The 7,500-nt window shown below is 42.1% G+C and overlaps 1 protein-coding gene across 1 annotated transcript in view; it reads left to right on the top strand.

The window, feature by feature from the left end:
- LOC143035788 (uncharacterized) overlaps positions 1–148 on the top strand; it is a 45,228-nt gene extending 45,080 nt beyond the window's left edge. The window contains exon 3 of the mRNA XM_076202750.1: positions 1–148. This exon is cut by the window's left edge and continues 294 nt beyond it. The gene's annotated coding sequence lies outside the window, so the exon portion shown is untranslated.
- Positions 149–7,500: the final 7,352 nt, after the last annotated feature.

Below are 7,500 nucleotides of genomic sequence, written 5' to 3'. Positions count from 1 at the left end.
GACGAGTCTTTTCTAAGAATGTGAGATTGCGCTCTGACAGGTAAGACGTAATCACAGGGACAGTAGATGATGGCTCTGATACTGAATTTTATTCATATTTGTTAGTAATGATTATGAAGTGCTTGGTAATGAATACGAGATAAAGTAGAAAGCAATAATGAAAATACTAATGCTTATGGCAATAGCAAGATAGAGGCTGCCCTACAGTTCTAGTTTTTGCAGATCTTAAAAAAAAAAAAAAAAAAAAAAAAAAAATTAGCAAAGTGGTCCCCCCACAGTGTTTAAGCAGTCAGCCACAATATTTATGGGATTAAAAGAGTCTGATTTACAGTATTGTCTAGCCAGATCCCCGTAAAAATCCTCTCGTTTCTTTAGATCTCTCTTTATTCAACAAAAAAAGAAAACAAATAACGAATAAAGTGGAAGTTATTTTCACCCCATCTTACATATATCTGTTCCACCTATAGGACGCTTGCGCAGGAAGCATGCATTTCCTGCTCTCATGATATTTTGATCCATCACCATCATCATCGAACGGTGGCAACCGATGCCTAAGAGGCGCAAGAGAAAAGGGAAGAGTATTCCCTGTGGCGCTACCTTATCGGAGGCAGCTCAGCTTTCTTGTCCCTTTTCAAGGGTAAAGATTTCTTCGAGCTGAATAAGCCGTCTTGTATTAATCATAATAAAATTCTAAAGTCTGACGACACTACTCAACGGGTTCATATCATACATTATAATAGAGTGTGCTATAACGTAATATGATATAGTGTATGATATAATATGCGAGGGTAGTTCCAAAAGTAATGCCTCCTATTTTTTTTTCTGTATCAGGGAATCCGAGGGTATTGTTTATAGTATTGTTACGATAATTAAATCTTCGCTCTCATAAGCTGAATTTTTATCGCTCTGTTGCAGACATTGACAGTGACAGTCTATTAAATTTATCCCCATCATGAATGTGCGTCAAAAACAGATGCGTCATTGAATTCCTCCACGCAGAAATGGAACCAATTCACATTTACATGCGCTTGGTAAAGGTTTGCGGAGTCGAGGTAGTTGATGTCAGCACGGCTATGAGATAGGCTCGTCGGTTCTGGACTGACGACAGAGATGTGAGTGACAAATAATTGCGCTCCGGTCGGCCATGCACAGGTCCTTGCGCATCGCTGGCCAAAGTGCATTGAGGAGGAGGGAGGTAATTATGTGGAGCAATAAATTTTGGAGCAAAAACGTCCGCTCGCTTTGATGGTAATCATTACCGTGTTTGTAGCATTTCAGCTTTTTGAGTTAAAAAAAAAAAAATATATATATATATATATATATATATATATATATATATACGTAGATATATATATATGGGTGTGTGTGTGTGTGTGTATACATACATATACATGTATACATATGTGTTTGTGTGTATATACATATATATATATATATGTATACACACACACACATATATGTATATACATATATAAATATATACATATATATATATATATATATATACATGTATATATACATACATATATATACACATATAAACATAAATATACATATGTATATACACACACACACACACATATATATATATATATACATATATATATATATACATATATATATATATATATATATATATATATACACATATATACACAGCACATCCACAGCAAGGCCGCTTCATTGAATCGGCGACCCCCCCTCTCCGTTCCCCCATTGCATAAAAGGAGAAGATGGGGAGAAATTCCGAAGGGATTTCTCCCCGTCCTCTCCTTTTACATAATATAATGTTCCAGGAAAGAATCGTAGTGGAGAGTTGATGGTGGAAATGTGTCTAGAAAGAGAGCTGATGATAGCAAATACAGTGTTTCGGAAGAAAGTCAAGCATAAGTACACATGGGAGAGGGTGGTGGAGGGAAGGGTGGTAGATAGAGCGCTAATGGATTATGTAGTGGTAAATAGGATTATGATAGGAAGAGTTAAGGATGTACATGTGCTAAGGGGAGAGGGTGGGGGAATATCAGATCATTTTTTGGTGGAAGGTAAGTTGAGAGTGGAGGATAGATGGAGAAGGAGGAAAGGGACAAAAGGTAGGGAGGTTCTTAGAGTGAACTCCTTGAATGAAAAGGAAAAGGAGAAGGAGTACGAAAAGAAGCTGAAGGAGGAGTGGGAGGGAGTAAAGGATAGAGCAGAGATGGGTGTGGAGGAGGAATGGGGATGGTTCAAGGAGGGAGTCTTAAAGTGTGCAAGGATGGTGTGTGGAACAAGAAGGACAGGGGGAAATAGAAGAAAGGGTAGTGAATGGTGGGATGAGGAAACAAAGAAGGTTGTAGAAGAGAAGAAGCGAGCATTCACAGATTGGTTACAAAAGAGGACAGGGGAGTCATATGAGACGTACAAAGAAAAGAAAAGAGAAGTAAAGCAAAAGGTAAAAGAGGCAAAGAGGAGAGCAGATGTGAAATGGGGTAGGAGTATGACAGAAAATTTTGAAAGTAATAAAAAGATGTTTTGGAAAGAAATTAAGAGAGGAAGAGGAGGCGAATCAAGTAGGGAAGAAAAGGTAAAAGGTACAGATGGAGAGTTGATAATGGAAGAGATGGCAGTGAGGGGAAGATGGGCAGAATATTTTAGGGAGTTGCTGAATGTGAAGGAGGATAGGGAAGGAAAGATAGCTGCAGTGGGAAATACGAAGAAAATGAGAGTGATGAGTGAGGAGAATGGAGGAGAAATAAGGAAGGATGAGGTGAAGGCAGTTGTAAAGATGATGAAAGCAGGTAAGGCACCTGGTCTGGATGGATGTCATGCAGAATGTCTGAAAAAGGGAGGTTCAGTGATGGTGGACTGGTTGGTGAGATTATTTAATGTTTGCTGGAGAGAGGGTAGAGTACCGGAGGACTGGAGTAGTGCCTGTATAGTTCCTCTTTACAAGGGAAAAGGGGACAAGTGTGAATGTAGTAATTTCAGAGGGATTAGCCTGTTGAGTGTAGTAGGGAAGGCTTATGGGAGAATCTTAATTGAGAGGATTAGGAGAGGAACAGAAGGAGTAATTGGTGAGGAACAGTGTGGATTTAGGACAGGTAGAGGTTGTGTAGATCAGATCTTTGTGGTAAGACAGATATGTGAGAAAGCTATAGGAAAGGGGAAGGATGTTTTTTGGGCTTTTATGGATCTGGAAAAGGCTTATGATAGGGTAGACAGAAAGGCACTGTGGGAGGTTATGCAGATTTATGGGATAGGAGGAAAGCTTTTGGGAGCTGTCAAGAGTTTTTATGTGAGTAGTAGAGCATGTGTTAGGATTGGAAATGGAGAGAGTGAGTGGTTTGAAGTAAAGGTGGGACTTCGTCAAGGATGCGTTATGTCGCCCTGGCTGTTCAACTTATACATGGATGGGGTGGTGCGAGAGGTGAATGCTAGGGTAGTGAGTCAGGGATTGGAGATGGTTAAAGAAAATGGAGAAAAGTGGGAGGTGAGCCAGCTGTTGTTTGCGGACGACACTGCGCTTGTGGCAGGGTCAGAGGAGGGATTGAGGAAGCTGGTGGCAGAGTTTGGGAGAGTATGTGATAGAAGAAAGCTAAAGATAAATGTGGGTAAAAGTAAGGTGATGAGATGTACAAGGGGTGAAAGTGGCAGTAGACTGGAAGTGAACATTAAGGGAGAGCGACTGGAGGAAGTGGATAGTTTTAGATACTTGGGTGCAAGTGTAGCAGGAAAAGGTGGAGTGAAGGTGGAGGTAGAATGTAGATTGAGAGAAGCGAGTAAATGCCTTGGTGGTTTAAAGAGTGTAATGAGAAATAGACATTTGGGAATGGATGCGAAGAGGAGACTGTATGAAGGAGTGATTGTGCCAACAGCACTGTATGGGGCAGAAACGTGGAACATAAGAGAAGAAGAGAGAAGGAGTTTGAATGTGTTTGAGATGAGGTGTCTGAGAAGTATGGTAGGGGTTACTAGGCTAGATAGAGTGAGAAATGAGGAGGTGAGGAGGAGAACAGGGGTGAAAAAGGATTTGGGAGAGAGGGTTGATGAAAGAATATTAGGATGGTTTGGACACATGGAAAGAATGAGTGAAGAAAGACTAGTAAAAGAGGTATGGAAGGCAGATGTGGAGGGAGTGAACATGAGGGGACGTCCTAGGATGAGGTGGATGGATGGGGTGAAGGGGGCTTTGGGGAAGAGGGGAATGTCTGTTGAGGAAGGAAGGGAAAGGACGGAAGACAGAGGTGAGTGGAGAATGGTTGTATATGGATGATGTTGTGACTGCATGGGGAGAAATGGGCGGGGGGGTGGGGGAGTGTGTGTGAGTGAGTTTTGACGCAGCCCGAAGGGATTTCTCCCCGTCCTCTCCTTATATGCAAGGGGGGACGGAGAGGGGGGGTCGCCGATTAAATGAAGCGGCCTTGCTGTGGATGTGCTGTGTCCTGCGACACTGCTTCTGACCCAGGGCGGTGGGCAAGGTGCAGGGATGACCCGTCATCCAGGAGGTGCTCAGATGAGAGGAAGGGTGGGAGGGGTGTGGAGTGTATTTAGGGATGAAATGGGTGGGAGTGTTTTTATGCCTTTCCCTTTTTGGCTACCTCCCTTGTAAGGGGGAAAAAGCCTTGGTATATGTATAATATAATATAGACAATATAATATGATATAAAACAATATACCATATAATACCATATAACATGATATGCAGCAATATAAAGTAAGATTATAGTGTTCAGTACTGAGGGTCGAGTGCAGGACCATCGGCCTATCCCTTAGAGAAGGACACAATCTTTGTTCTTTTTCTTCTCCCGTCAGGTTTCCTTTCTCCTTTCTGTGTTTTCTCCTCAATTAGTCTCCTACTCCAGTCTCTTCGCATTTTCTTTCATTTCCTTAGGAAGGTAGTCAAGGTGTTATCACACTGGGGGACTATATTTCCTCCAACCTCCGATTAATCGGAGGTACCGTCCACCTCCAGCACTTTTTCCGCCATCAAATCCCTCTGGCAAACTATTTTGTTTTCTCAACAAAAATACACAATATCCCATACGATATGCTGGAGGAAAAAAAATCCAGCAGCATATTATCAGATTCCTTCCCGAAAGCTGCGGGTGGGTGGCTGCAATCTGCCCCGATAGTCGGAGTGTGATTACGGCTTCAGTAGGCACATTATTTTCCCAAGTAAACAACATTTCTTTATGCAGGGCGTGCAGGGCGAGGCATCTCGGACGCTGTCAGCTACGAGGTGAATGGAGTTAAGGCTAACGTGAAGGTGAGCGCGCCCCCTCCTTCGCACGGCGCCGTCGCCTCCAACGCCTCCACGGCCTCGAAGGGCGGCGGCCCCAAACCGACCTGCGAGTCGGGGTCTCCCGCGCGGCTTTGCCCGACGCGCTACAACACGACGGCTCCCATGTACGGCGTCAGCCTCACCTCCGGCCAGCCCGTGACTATCGTTCAGAAGTTCCCGGACCTGCTGCAGCAGGTCATTTTCGAGGTGTGCGAGTAAGTAGTCGGGGTCTGGCTATTAGCAGCGCTGAAATGGAATTGTTCTTTATACCAGATTGCGTTGTCAGGTACTTATATGACTTGGTACACGGAGACCCTAGAGAAGATAAGGTTTGTGGCATAATCTTATCCCGATAAATATTCGTGGTTTGTCTGCGTGTATAGAAAAAACAACATGAGAAGCACAAAAAAGAAGGTGCACAGACAAGAGGAACAATGAGTGGGTTTTTGGATGGGTGTAGGGAGGGTGCATGGTTTGACTCAGCCACCCCACTTATAAGAGGGAGAAAGGCATTTTAGTATAAGTATTTATATGTAAGAAACAAGATATCCATAAATCATCATTCCATAGAAGAAATGTTTGAGGTAACCCCACGCTTGGGATATGTTCTAGGGATGATCATTAGGCAGAGGTTAGGAAATGTCAAACGTGGTATGGAAAAGCTAATTTATTATAGGAATAATAAATATATAAGTTTTTCATTAGTCTGTTAATAAATGATAAAATAAAAAGTATTAAAGTACTAAAAGGGAATATATTTGTGCACCACTGTAGAAGAGGGTATAGTTCAGTGGATGTGTCCTGTGGAGAAAAGAATAAAATGGGTTTAAAAAATATTGAAAGATATTAAACTTCACTGTCTCATTCGGATATAGATGAAAGGTTCAGAGTTTGCGTTACGCAAATATCCTTCAAGAAGTCTGGAGTTCCTGAGAAGACTATCTGTAGAATAATGTGGCCAAATCTATCTATATACTAAAGGTCTCTTCCCTCAAATAAGAAAGGTCTCCACATACTAAGCGTATATAGATGTATAAGACCGGAGTTCCAACCCCGTGATTTGTTGATAAATGGTACAGAGTGGTAGGAGACGGGACAGAACTAAACTCCAGTGCAGAAAGTGGAGGAACGTGTTCTTTTAGAGGATAAACTCGTGGGCATATTTCTGTACTCACTGATAACACTATCGATACGTCTAGCTACGCAAAATACAGTGTCTCACTACTCTGATAGAGGATGATAAAGAGGAAAGTAAGAAAGATAGAATAATAGAGTAGAAGAAAAATAAGAGAAAAAAAAAGAGGCAGAATTATAATTAGATAATCTTAACCATAATGTAGCCTTTGCGGAAGACAATAAAAAAAATTGCAAGCGTTGGTTGGCGAGTACTTTTAGAGAGAGTACTTTTAAACTCTACTTTAAAGTACTTTTAGTGAAGATACTTACATAAATTTTCCTTAACATTCACCAATTGGACCCACTCCTATTTCATGTCAATGTGTATGATAAGACATGCATTTGAATTTATTATCTGAGTACGCTTTCTGTCGACATAGTGCAGATAAAGTATACTCCTGCCGTCCAGGCAACCCGTAAATCAAGCTAAGATTTGTTTATATTTCCACAGAACGGATGAATGTGATTTGGTGAGGGGTTCGTGCGTTCAGACGTACGTGCCCTACCTGTTCCTGGTCATCCCACTGGGACCGGTCACGCTTACCGGCCAGGACTACGTGCTTGTGGAGAGTGGGTGTGTCTGTCAGCCTAATTCTCCCATGTACAACAAGAACCAGCCCTCCCCCACCGACGCCATCAGCGGCTGATTGTGGCCAGGCCACACAACAGTTCGTTTCGGTCCTCTTGCCAGGAATGGTCTCGGCTCGACTATCGATGTATGTCTCTTTTCACGGCTTAAGGAAACGTGAACAATGGATATATTTTTTGGTAAATGCAACTGAAACCTGAAACGAAGGGCCAAACGTATTAAACTTGGAAAGAGTTGAGAAAATAGATTGTTGCGATTCCCATGGGGATTTCAGTTGTAATTTTTTGAAGATGGAGTACTTGAAGATGAGATTCTCAAGGATGAGATGGAGAAAGGTGACACTCGCAGTTCAAAAACTGTCATATGTAGTTCTATTAATAGGAAAGGGCTACTGAATGTCTCCCACCGTCTTCCATGCTGAAAAAATCTACTACATTGACAGAAATATTGGCCAAATTGAGACAGGATAAAGTACACC

Source organism: Oratosquilla oratoria, chromosome 19, assembly GCF_046742065.1.
Source record: "Oratosquilla oratoria isolate Oo_2021 chromosome 19, ASM4674206v1, whole genome shotgun sequence".
Classification (NCBI taxonomy): Eukaryota; Metazoa; Arthropoda; class Malacostraca; order Stomatopoda; family Squillidae; genus Oratosquilla; species Oratosquilla oratoria.
The sequence above is the reverse complement of the archived record's forward strand: the minus strand, read 5'-3'. Positions and strand labels throughout refer to the sequence as shown.